Raw genomic sequence first — 13,581 nt, 5'->3', positions numbered from 1 at the left:
CGATAATTTTTCGGACTAAGGCTTCGGCATCGGGTGATTGCCGCGGGGTCCCCTCGTGTACTTCTCTCATCACATACTCGGTTTCTCGGACCCAAACACTTGGCCGGGGGTCCGAAGAAAGGCCGTCGATACAATTGACCGTCTATCGAACGGGAATCGCGCCGCTTTTGTCCTTGGTACCGCGATTCTTTGGGTCACTCGGGGAGCTTTCCATGCTTGCAAGTAGTCGATGTATTTGTTGCACCAATCCCAAGTTAAACCCATCGTGTTTATTTCGGATGCCCGTTTTCTATCGGCGAATTCATCAAGTGCACCACCCGTGGTTGATTTCTTCCCTTTCGACTGAAGATCCCAAATTAGCCAATGCATCGGCTTCGCTATTCTGCTCCCTGGGTACATGCTGGATGGTCCATTCTTTGAACCGGTGTAGTATCACTTGGATTTTTTCCAAATACCTTTGCATTCGTTCGTCCTTGACCTTAAAGACGCCATTCACCTGGTTAACGACCAAGAGAGAGTCGCATTTTGTTTCAATTATTTCGGCCCCCATACTCCGAGCTAACTCTAAACCTGCAATCATAGCCTCATACTCGGCTTCATTGTTAGTCAATTTAACGGATTCTAATGGATTGTCGAACGGCATCCCCTATGAGAGGTTCGAGGACGATTCTAGGCGGAACCTCGAGGTTCGAAGCCCCGTCCGTATGTAGCGACCAAATACCCGAAGCTTTTCCCGAGGTTAGCAGAAGTTCTCTTTCAACCTCGGGGACCATAGCCGGGGTAAAGTCCGCCAAGATCTGGGACTTGATGGCCGTCCGAGGTTTGTATTCGATATCATATCCGCTAATCTCTACAGCCCATTTAGTTAGTCTACCCGATAATTCTGATTTATGCATGATGCTCTTTAGAGGGTAAGTAGTCACTGCACATATCGGATGGCATTGAAAGTAAGGCTTGAGTGTCACACCCCAATCCTGATAGGGCATGACGGGCACCCGACTCTCATCAGAGTCGAGCGAACCCTCAGACATTCGCTCTATCAAAACCTGTCATTTCAAAAACTTTTAAGAACATAAAACTTTTCCAAAAAGAAATCATCTAAAATACATACTCTTTTAAAGTACACAAATGACGTCACTCTGTCGACATCTCGACAAACATACCACTTTTTGGCATTCCGGTGTCGCAAAGTCTCTAACATATACAAAATACCATAACATAAGTACTTTGACTCGGCAGACTCCGAATTGAGATGGAGCTCACCAATCCGGTCCAATACTTGGGAACATCCTATAGCCAAATGTCTTCACTCAATATCTGTATACACTGCGTGGCATGAAACGCGAGCGCCACCGAGCAAAGGGACGTCGGTACGAACAATGTACCAAGTATGTAAGGCAGAACTGAAAACAATATATCTCGGCTCGGATGATAAAGAGTAACTCATACTATGACATGAACTAACTCGATAAACATGTATGTGCATATGAACTTTTGATGCAGCATGAGTATGTGTGTGTGTGTGTGTGTGTATATATATATATATATATATATATATATATATATATATATATATATATATATATAATGCATGCCTTCACTGCTCGCATGCCATAAGCCGGGCATAATAGCATAATGGCCCTTCCGGGCATTATAATCATCGTATACCCGGTGATCGGGGGCGTATATAACGCCTTATAAGTTTTCCCTTCCCTATGAAATGATGTCCATGTATGTAAATATGCAAATGCATGAAAATCTTTGAAAACCATCAAAAGACTCCGCCGGAGCAACATTAACACAAAACAAGAGTTACTTCATTTTACCTTTGTCTCATTCCGACCCCCAAAATTTAAATGTAAAATGCATGGGAAAGAGAAAACCATCAGCCCATTTTTTTAGCAATTAGACAACGTTATGAAATCGCAGAACCTATGGATGCCCAAATATTATTCGGGACTTAAGAGGTCAAGATACGAATACTCCTAACTTTGTCTAGGAATAGAGTCTTTGGAGTTAATTTATTTCTTGGGTTCGTTTAGATAATAAGGTCTTTTTCACTACCATAATCATCGCCATTATCATGTATCCATCTTGAATGATCCATAACATAAAGGTCGAGGCTATATGTTATATAGCACGCTCGGACATAAAAGCCGAGGCCATAGCACATTCGGACATGTTCGAGGCCATAAGACACTCGGACATGTTCGAGGCCATATGTTATATAGCACACTCGAGACATAAAAATGGCGAGGCCATACATTATATAATACGCTCGATCCGTCGAAACATCTAGAAACTTAGGCTTGAAAATCTCTAGGATTGGAGTTATCGTAAGATTCTTCAGAAACTATAGACTTCTGGCATTGCTAGGAGTAAAAATATTATGGATGTCATGTATGGGATCAAAACATAGGAATCATGCCTTTGAAAGAAAGGGACGAGCCTTAACATACCTGGAAGCTCGCTTCTCGACTTTCCAACCTACCTCCTGTCTTGAAATCTACATATAAAACCATTCATTCTATTATTAGGCCCGTTGTTATATACTTATCCTAAGCCTCCAAATAAATCTTTCTAGAGTTGTCTTAGAAATTTCGACAAGATCTCCTCTCGTTTATATACCTAGCCCAAAATCTCAACTCGACGAACCAACAATAACAACAACAATACCAACATCAACAACAATATTATTAACACCAAAATATTCCATAAACATCCCACACGATGTTTTATCCAACTTTTCGACCCATAAATTCCTTATTCGCTCATTTAGTAACTTTTCATCCGTAGATAAGCTTAAATCAATACTAATAAGGAAAAATTCATACCTTTCACCCGCTAGAATTGCAATATCTTCGATTATCACCTTGAATCCAAGACAAGTTTCACCGCAATACGATAGTATAATCGCAACTACGCACTGTCTAACCTTAAATCCGGAGATTATACTTAATTCGCGTTAAAATCTAGTGGATAGAAGTTGGGAGAATTTTCCAGAAGGTTTGGGAAATATTTGGAGGATTCTTGGCTGAAAAATGACGTTTTGGATCAGATTAGGTCCTTAAATAGTGGGTCAAATTCGGGTTGGGGGTCACTGTAGCGCATCAGCAAGTCGGTGTACATCAGCGCAAGATCGTAGCACGCGTTTTTGCTTTGTCAGCCGAGCTTGTAACGTCCATAATTCTCTACTCGATGTCCTATCGACGAGCGGTTTATTGGGTTGGAAACTAGACTCGACGAACTTCATTTTAGGCTTTTACCTTGCTTCAAAACTCCTCATTTACTAAAAGATATTCTTTCTCCAAGTTGGGCCAAAATTACCTCTCATATTCTCTTCCAACAAATTTAATTTCCTTAATTCACTTGCCCTTCAATCCTTCCATAGCTTACAATATGCACTTCAACCCTTATAACCATAAGTTAAACCCATATAAGCTCACATACCTCCTAAAATGTAGCTTGAATCTCAACATACGAAATTACGGGGCGTAACATTAAGCTTTCTAGAAGCACTTACCAATGCCAATGCCAATTTTTCAAGGTGGGGATAACGGGTCTCCGCATCCCCCAAAGTTCTACTCACATGATATATGGGGAATTGCTTACCTGATTCTTCTCGGACCAAAACACCACTTACCGCTACCTCGGATACGGCAAGGTAGAGAAAAAGCTGCTCGTCCGCTTTCGGCGTGTGCAGTAGAGGCGGTCTGAACAAGTACCTTTTCAATTCTTGTAAGGCTTTTTGACATTCCGGTGTCCAGGTGAAGTCATTTTTCTTCCTTAATAAGGAGAAGAAACGGTGACTCTTGTCCGAGGATCTCGATATGAACCGACTCAGCGCCGCTATCCTTCCGGTGAGCCTCTGCACTCCTTTGACGTTATTTACCACCTCGATATCCTCCATTGCTTTGATCTTGTCCGGGTTGATTTCAATTCCCCGGCTAGACACCATAAAACCCAGGAACTTGCCCGACCGGACACCAAAAGCGCATTTCTCCGGGTTAAGCTTCATATTGTATTTTCGGAGCACATCGAAGGTTTCCTGCAAATGTTTTAAATGGTCCTCTGTTTCCAGGGAATTGACAACCATGTCATCAATATAAACTTCCATTATTTTTCCTATATGTTCTTCGAACATCCCATTAACTAGGCGTTGGTAAGTTGCACGGCATTTTTTAATCCGGGTGGCATGACATTGTAATGAAGTCCCATACCGGTAATAAAGGATGTTTTCTCTTGATCCTCCAGGTGCATCCGGATTTAGTTATACCCGGAGTAGGCATCGAGCAAACTTAACATTTCATGTCCGGCCGTCGCGTCGATCATTCTATCGATGTGTGGCATCGAAAATGAATCTTTCGGACATGCTTTGTTTAGATCCTTATAATCAACGCACATTTGAAATTTATTACCTTTTTTCGGCACCACTATTACGTTAGCCAGCCAATCCGAGTATTTTACCTCCCGAATAGAGCCTATTTTCAAAAAGCTTTGTTACCTCATCCTTTACGAAGGCGTGCTTCGGTTCTGCCATAGGCCTCATAGCTTCGCTTCACCGGGAATTCTCCCGTCGAGGCCGAGCTTGTGAGTTGTTACTTCGGCACACCGTCATATCTATACGGGACCATGCGAAACAATCGGCATTAGCTTGAAGAAATTTAATAACTTGTTCCCCGAGCTCCGAGGTTAACCCCGTGCCTGTGCATACCTTTCATCCGTAGACATTCAAACAAGACGACTTGCTCCAACTCCTCTACCGTAGACTTGGTTGCATCCGAGTCATCCGGAAAGACGAATGATCTGGGTATATTGAAATCATCCTCTTCATGCCCCGGGTCCAACCGCTTCTGTTCCGTTGCCGAACCCGCGTACTGTAGTTGCTATTTGGGGTCCTTGCCCCCGATTGACTCTTCTTTTTTTTTTTATCCGATTTTTTGGGAAGGGGTGACGCTTCCTCGACCGCGAACATCTCCACTTTGCGGCGGGCTATTCACCTCGGATGGTTTTTATCCCTCCGGGGTCGGAATTTCGGCAATGATGTAACGTCGATGGCACGCCCTCATGCTATGTATCCATGGTCTACCTAGCAATACATTATACTTCATATCTCCTTCGAGTACATAGAACACCATTTATTAATAGTGCCATCAATGTTGACCCAAGAAAGAAATCTCACCCTTCGTGGTTTCACTCGCCATATTGAACCCGCCGAGCACTCGGCTACCGGTACGATTTATCGATCGAGTAGCCTTAGTCGTTCAACCACTCTCCACCGGATGATATTGGCCGAGCTACCTGGGTCAATCAAAATACGTTTAACTTGTGATTTAAAAATAAGAATAGAGATTACCAACGCATCATTGTGCGGTTGAATGATGCCTTCTGCATCCTCGTTGCTGAAAGAGATGGAACCCTCGGGTACGTAATCCTGGCTGCGCTTCTCACGAACAATGGAAACCTTTGTCCGTTTCATCACCGGCCCTCTAGGAGCATCAGTACCCCCGATTATCATGTTGATTATATCCGAGGTTCTACCCGGTTCGGCCGTTTGTTTGGCTCCTTTTCTTGTAGTGGCCTTTAGCCCGCTCACTCGAATTCACGAAGGTGACCATTTTTCGAAGAACGGGCCACCTTCTCTCTTAATTGGCGACAGTCTTCTATTCTGTGCCCATGAGTTCCGTGGTATTCACATATCATGTTCGGGTCCCGCTGACCGGGATCTGATCTCAATGGTCTCGGCCACCTTGCTTCTGCGATACGACCTATGGCCGAGACGAGATCCGAGGTATTGACGCTGAAGTTGTATTCCGATATCCTTGGCGGGTCTCTGTTGGTAGCCGAGCTTCCGGCATCATTTCTAAATGACAGACCTCGACTGTTCGATGGCCGCTCGGTTCGTTTATCTCCCCGACCGGAGAATTGGCCGGGACCAGTCCTCAATTTTTTCGACCTGAAGCTTGGCTTTTCTGAATGAGAGTATGGCCGATATCTTTCCCTCGATGGTCTTGACTTCGGATTGTAATTTTTCCTTGATCTCTCAGAGCTTTTGTTCATGTTTATGGGCCCCGGGGGAAGTTCGAGTTGGTCATCCTCTACCCGAATCTTTGATTCGTATCTGTTGTGGACATCCGCCCAGGTCACAGCCTCGTATTCCAGCAAATTTTCCTTTAGTTTGAACGAGGCCGTCGAGCTCCGAGGATTGAGTCCTTTGGTAAAAGCTTGTGCAACCCATTCCTCCGGAACCGGAGGGAGCTCCATCCGTTCCCTTTGGAACCGGTTGACAAATTCACGTAATAACTCATCATCCCTTTGGGCTATTCGAAAATATCCTCCTTACGGAGCCCGCACTTTTTGGCACCGGCATGAGCTTTTATGAACGCATCCGCGAGCATTTCGAAAGAAGTGATTGAATGCTCGGGCAGATGGTCGTACCAGGTCAATGCTCCCTTTGACAGAGTTTCCCCAAATTTTTTCAACAACACGGATTCAATTTCATCCTCTTCAACATCATTACCTTTTATGGCACAGGTGTATGAAGTCACGTGTTCCTGAGGGTCCGTTGTGCCGTCATATTTCTGGATATCCGGCATTTCAACCTTGGGATCAATTTCGGAGCCGCACTCGGAGGGAAAGGCCTCTGGATGTACCTCTTCGAATCTGGTCCTTTCAGAATAGGCTAAGCCCCTGGGATCTAGTCCACCCGAGAGTTATATATTTCCACCATCTTCTCAGTCGAGTCTACCCGCTTCGCCAATGTTTCGAGCATTCTCAGAACTTCGGTGGATGAACCAGCTCCGGACCCATTGCTCTCGACCATCCGTGTTTCGTCCCCTCTGTGTTCGGTAACACCTCTCGTCTTCTCCGGGGCCATTTCATCATTTTTGCTTTGTAACTGGGCTATCGCGACTCCTTGTTCGGCAATAGCTGCTCTCTGTTCCTGTAACATTTCAAAAATTAGACGAAAGTTAATTTCATCCGGGTATTCGCACTTTCCGGCCTTGTGCCGGGACAAAGTAATTGAATTGTGAGTACTTAAGGGATCGGTGGCCGGTTGGGCGGCATTCTCCTGGTTCACGGTGTTCTGCCGGTTGAGGCCCTCTCTCGAATCAACGGGGTTTGGGTCAATAGGTTCCGCTGGTAATCCCCGTAGCCCACTGTTCTCGTTTTCGACCACAATCTCGTTGTTGTTGACATGACCAGATTGTCCATTGCTTGCCATTTGGTCCGTTTTCACAGAGACGAACAAAATATTGTAAAAATCTTAATGGGTAAGAGATAGAAACCGAGATCAAAGACCACTATTATCCTAGGCCCCACGGTGGGCGCTAAACTGTTTACCCCGAAATTGGCAATAAGTTGAATTTGTAAATGAGGTATAGGATATGTGGACAAACTTTAATCTATTTTGGTTTTTGAGGGAATATATATATATATATATATATATATATATATGTGTGTGTGTGTGTGTATATATATATATATATATATATATATATATATATATGGGTTCGTGCACGGTGACTTTTATATATACAAATATATGTATTAATAACTTGGAACAAATATGTTGATATTATAGATTCAAGCTAAATATATATGTATATTATGATACTATATCGTATTGGATGGACGAATTAAGCCAAGGAACACTGCAAATCCGGACCAGAATTAGAGAGAGAGAGCTTCAATAGAGTTTCAATATAATTTCTATTACAATGTTCTAGATCTGAAAAAAGCTAACCCCTCAAAGAGAAATCTCTCTATTTATAGTTTTGCCATGCGCCTTTCATACAACATAAAGCCTTTAGAAAAAGAAAGCCCTAAAAGGATAAGGTTGGGTCGTACGGTCTGACACCCGTACGATTGGCAGCACTATGTGGCAAAACGGTCTTGACACATGGCAACTGAATAACTGATCAACCGAACTAACGACCACGATCAATTCAGCCATGGAGAAACCGGACTAACGGTCACGATCAATTCGGCCATGGAGAAACCGGATTGGCTGTGATGAGGAGTTTGCCCCGGATAAATCGGACCTTACGGTTTTCCTCCGACTTCTTCTGATGCAATACCTCCGGTCCGAAAGAAAGTCTGAGCGCTCGTGCTTGTTTCTTCCTTCCCTTGATCCCCGGTCTCACCGATCTAGTATTAATTCAATTTTTACCGTATACACTATTCTTAGAGAAAATTTAATGAAAAAAAATAAGGATTTAAATTAACGCAAAAATCGCTAATGAAGTCATAAAGGCCAAAAACAAGGAATTAAAACCTATACCTTTGGCTAAGCTTAAAAATCACTAATTTTAAACACATATGTCTCACATAAAAATAATGAGGAATAATATTAAGAAGACGAAATATAAACGACTAAGAAATGTACTTTCCTTATAATTACAATGACGAAGTTGGTCTATACTTAAAAGTTTAAGATTACGACAGATGCTAACACATGAAAGCGATTTTCAGTGTTGTTAAGTAGAAAGAGATGATGTCATGAAATTCAGCAAGAGAAGGTATTTCAAAATTTTCAATTGGAGAATCAAGCCTGAAAAGTCATATATGAGAGAACCGGACTAGATAAAATATTTTACTGATATTTTCAATTAATTGAATTATAATACTCTCAATATTAACAATTTCAAATTATATTACTAAAATATATATACTATTTTTTGTGTTGGGCCCGTGCTAACACGGCTTTCGGCCATCTAGTATATATATATATTTATATTATAAAAGAGCGAGTAGCAGGCAGCTGGTTTCGACATGGCTGTTATTAGTCATTCAGTAAAAGAATAAGGGCAGTTTTGACATTATTTCCTAACTCTGTGTCCTAATGCTCTATCCAGAATCGTCTAGAAATTGATGGAACCAGCGATAATCATCTCTGATGCTCTCTTTTCTCCCAGACCCTTTAGTCCTAATCTTCTTCAACCTCACACAAGTCCTCTCTCATGAAATCTATTCTTAACCTCCTATATAGGGTTTTACTGCTCCGACTTCATTATGCAGGTGGATCGGGAACGAATTACTTTAGCTTTTAGGAGCACTGCAAGAACACAATCCTCCATAGGAATCGCTGGAAAAGAATATATGTTGGACTCCAATTAGTTCAGTTTATCAAACCTATCCGGTTGGTATCTTTACTTTCTTTTCCTTTTTCAAAAAAGAAATTGTAGTGCTAGAATTTTAGTTTTTCATTGCATTTATTTGTTGTTGAGAGATTGAATTTTATTGTTTCACGCGTCAATACCCAGAATTGTGATGATTTTTGAAATTTCATTTGTGAAGGATTGACTAATTTTTCATGTCCGTAGATTTATAGGGTTACATTTTCTTTCAATTTTGCCATTACTTTACTGTTACTAAGTGTGGCTATTATATATATATATATATCAGTGTTTTAAAAGGCAAATCTAGGACTCGCCTCGGGGCTCGGGCGGGGCTGGGCACTAGCAAAACGCCCTGAGGCTAACGTGTGGGGCTTAGTTCTGTGAGGCTTACGCCCTAAGCGCCCGACTGTGTGCCCTAAACACGCATAACGCCCAATGCTTGGGGCTCGCATAAGAGTTCCTACAGAAATTATGTGTCAAATTCCTCAGTTAACATTACTAACCCTCAAAATTCTTTATTAAATGAATAATGCTTAATAGTTTTCTTCATCTATAGAAATAAGACGATTGAGAATAACTCAAATAACAAACTGTAGTATTGCATATCTATTATTTGCGAACACTGTGAGGGTGAATATCACTTAATATTTCTTTTAAAAATACATTACCGAATTTTACATCTTCACTTGTATTAGTCTTCACTTAACATTTCTTTTAAAAATACATTACCGAATTTTACATCTTCACTTGTATTAGTCTTCACATTTTGTCCCATGTCTCAAAATTATCACAGTTTATTATTTTGCTATTTGAAAGTAATTTTATTTTTATTCATGAAAGAGTGATGTTTTAATTATAATTATGATAAAATTTATTAATTATTTTCTTTTAGGGATGTAAATTGCAGAGTATATATGATAGTGGTATGCTTTAAGAAATTGTTATTCTTTTATTGTTTGAAAGTTAAGAGGTTAGAGTTGGTTGGCATCTCATAATAACTTTTAAACCATTGCACTTGTAAAATCATGTAGGAAGTTTTGTTTTCTATGAGTTTCCTTACTCATGTTCTTAATTTTTTTAAACTATTAATATATTTTTTTTTTTATATTTTTTGTGTTATTATACTATTTTATTACCTTAAAGATCCATGGGGCTTACGCCTCGCCTTGTACTAAGTAAAACGCGCCGCCTCGCGCCCTTTAAAACACTGATATATATATAGTTTAGATTGATCATCATGCATTTGTATAGGTTAAAATAAATGTTTTAAGTTCTGAAAAAATAATTCTACATCATGAATTCAGGGTTAGTGTTTCATAACTACACTGCATTGCAAACCTTATTCTTATCTTTAAGTACTTTAATTTAACTTTTCCAGAAGTGATAGAGTGTTAAATGTCATAGAGTAAAAAAAATGAATTGATTCTTGAAGTTCTCAATGAAAGAGAGTCAAAGATGTCAAGCACATGAAGACAAGAATTGTTAATGGTAAAAGAAAAAGGAAACTGGAGTAGAACTTAAGTAAATAAAGATTCATATGAAATGACAGGACATTATTGCCAGAATAATTTATTCTACCTTCAACAATGCTGAAGAAAATTAACTGAGAAGAGTGAATTTGTAGTAACAAAAATACAATTTAATGTATCTATGCCTCATGGTGGCCCAAAATACATTCGCTGGCTATAATTTTATTGTCGCCTCACGTTTGCTTTGTTTGCTTGCATCATGAAAGTTAAGATGCTTTTCTTTTTTGTCTTTTCTAGACTCTTGATACTCTGGGAAGTACCAAAAGGAGAATAAACAAAAGATACTTTATGTTGTCGACAGAATATAGATTTGTGGCAGAATTCTGGCTGATTTTGTTGACCGTGATGATAATAGTTAATCTGTACATTCACTATCCTATCTAGATTCAAAAGGTACTTCTTCTTCATTCTTATGTGAATAAATTTAATAAGTTGGTTATAGTTCACAGGATGAACTGAGAATTGCTGCAATTTCTTTTATTTGCAGGTCTCTTTTCTAGAAGAACTTGATATAGAAGATGAGGAACTACTTACAAAATGGAGTTGGGAAATAAATCTATAGATAATACTCACAACGAAGTGATGTTAAGCTAAAACTTGCTGCAGTTTCCAATTGCTTCTTTTCTTATCATTTAAGGTACTACTACTACTCCCAACGACATCTGAAAACATATTTAAAAGGGCAGAGTCGCAATTACAAGTCATATCACTTTTGTATTTGTTTTTGATATTTGTTGAATCCAAATCTGGTTCTTTTGGTCTTTCTTCATGGTGTCTTTGTGGATTCTACACATTCATGTGATTATTTGTTCAAACACCTTAATTGGTACTATATGCAGAGGAAACACACTATCGAGACACTATTTACTCAATTTCGCCTCCTCGCTCATTCGTTTTTGCACTAAGGTTGATTTTCGATTTCACATTTTGATCAGTATTATTAACAAGGGAAGATTCTAAAGGAACCTCAGGAGGCATAATAGAGTTGAATAGGTTTTCTTTGCATCTCTGTTATGCTAGCATTAAGCTATTAATGCCATAACAATATCTCTTGGCCATTTTTTCCCTTCTTCGTTAATAGTTTGTCACGGGTTACTCTGAGCACATAAAATGGATAACAAAGATTTATTTCACTTGCGCAGCCTTGGCATAATTGATTTTACTGGCAAACCGGTCGAAGGAAGGCGATGGTGGTTGAGTGCAAATGACCCCTTTCAGTGCCTAGCTGCATGCACATCAATCTTAGTGAAGATGTTAGAAGCTCATCCCAGAGACGACTATTTCTCATGTTCTTGTGCACCAAGTAAGTTTCACCATTAATTTAGTCCTTCACATTTAATTTGTCCTCATGATCTTGAGCAACGAACATACGTAAAAGAGTTGAACTTTTTGTTTTCTGAAGATGGTAAGATCTATTTCATCTGCTTTTAATTAAAGTTTTCATGAATGCCCTGTTATGAACTTTAGCATGTTGACATTGAGCGGTGCAACTCTTCTATACAGAGGTGTTCAATGGTAGTACATTAAAAATTTAGAAGTCTCCCTTTAAATTACCGTTTTTTAGTTAGCAGCTGATTACATATCAAACTATGTCGTGCTTTTAACTTCTAAGCTGCTATCTCTGCAAATTCTATTTTACTCTATCTGCAATATTAATAGAATGCTAACATGCTCCTTTTATTCCTTCACCCAGAACTTTGAATGTCTATTGCCTGTCTTTCCTTCTTTGTTTGAGATATAATCACTAACCATTGATAATTACTTCACAGTTGTGCAGGTATCTTGTGTCAAAAGCTGTTAAGAAGAAGGCTACAACTAAGACTAAACGCTGGGTAAAAATGCATTACTGATTTCCAGTATGTAAATAGTTGTGACCTGTAGATAGTTCTCCCGTATATTTGTTGTAAAGAATATATACTGTGTCATTTGCCAGTATTACGCAACCATGATGTTAGTCCAAAATGTCTGAACATATTCATCAATTTGTTGTTCCAGCTTTTATACCATTCACGGGCCATACCCACCTTGTGATAATTAATACTCTCTTTATCAAGTAATTTCTTTTCTTACTTTTCTTCTGTTAAGATATTTTAGCTTGTGATGGTAAAAATTGGCCATTCAACTGGATGGAATTTTTACTTACCAGTACTATCCAGAAAAAGAAATGTAACTTGCACAAGTATGCATTAAAAAATTTGAAGAAAATCGTAGAATTTATTAATGTCATTGTTAAGGGATTCCAGCCACAAAGCTGACTATTGAATTCTATTTTTATTCTGAACATCTGGAAACTGTGACTAACAAAAGTATCAACAAGTTTATAACATTCTGCTTGTCTGCATTTTTTTCCGTGACCTCAAAGCATTGTTCTACTAAAATTATTATATGTTCAGTTTGGCTGATTCAATAAAGTAAATGATTTATGTAACGGAGTGAAAGGTGAATGGCAGAAGAAAGGTTCTTAAAGAAATAGAGGAATCGACTGATTTGGGGAAACAATCACAAGAGAAACATAAAATAAAAATAAAAAGCATGTAACAAAAAATATAAAGAAATTAGATTTGAAAAGAACAAATTGAACAAATAAGAAAGAGGAAAAAGTAGAACCCATTGAAGATAAGAGAAAAAGAGTAGGGCTTTAGTGGAGGTGACTCAAGTTTTAATTATTGAGTGGAGGTGATGATTTTTGATTAGTTATTAAGGGGTTGAACTTGCTCAAAAGTTTTCATTTTGACACTTTGACCCTCAATTTTATTTTTAACACTTTGGCCTCAAGTTTTATTTTTAACACTTTGACTCACTCCCGCCCTGCCCCCGCCCCCTACCCCCGGGCCCCGACTCCCAGCCCCCCAATTTTTTTTTTTTTAATTTTCTTTATTTATTTTTCACCCCTCCTCCCCCACCCCCGCCCCCCCTAGCAAAAAAAAATT

The 13,581-nt window shown here is 39.5% G+C and overlaps 1 long non-coding RNA gene across 1 annotated transcript; it reads left to right on the top strand.

Moving 5' to 3' along the window:
* The first annotated feature begins 8,773 nt into the window (after positions 1 to 8,773).
* Positions 8,774 to 12,704, top strand: LOC132036859 (uncharacterized). The gene is made up of 5 exons (XR_009409696.1): positions 8,774 to 9,142; positions 10,889 to 11,044; positions 11,139 to 11,288; positions 11,794 to 11,954; positions 12,421 to 12,704. It is a non-coding gene; the product is annotated as an uncharacterized LOC132036859 (long non-coding RNA).
* Positions 12,705 to 13,581: the final 877 nt, after the last annotated feature.

Source organism: Lycium ferocissimum, chromosome 11 (assembly GCF_029784015.1).
Source record: "Lycium ferocissimum isolate CSIRO_LF1 chromosome 11, AGI_CSIRO_Lferr_CH_V1, whole genome shotgun sequence".
NCBI lineage: Eukaryota > Viridiplantae > Streptophyta > Magnoliopsida > Solanales > Solanaceae > Lycium > Lycium ferocissimum.
This window is presented reverse-complemented; position numbering and strand designations above follow the sequence as displayed.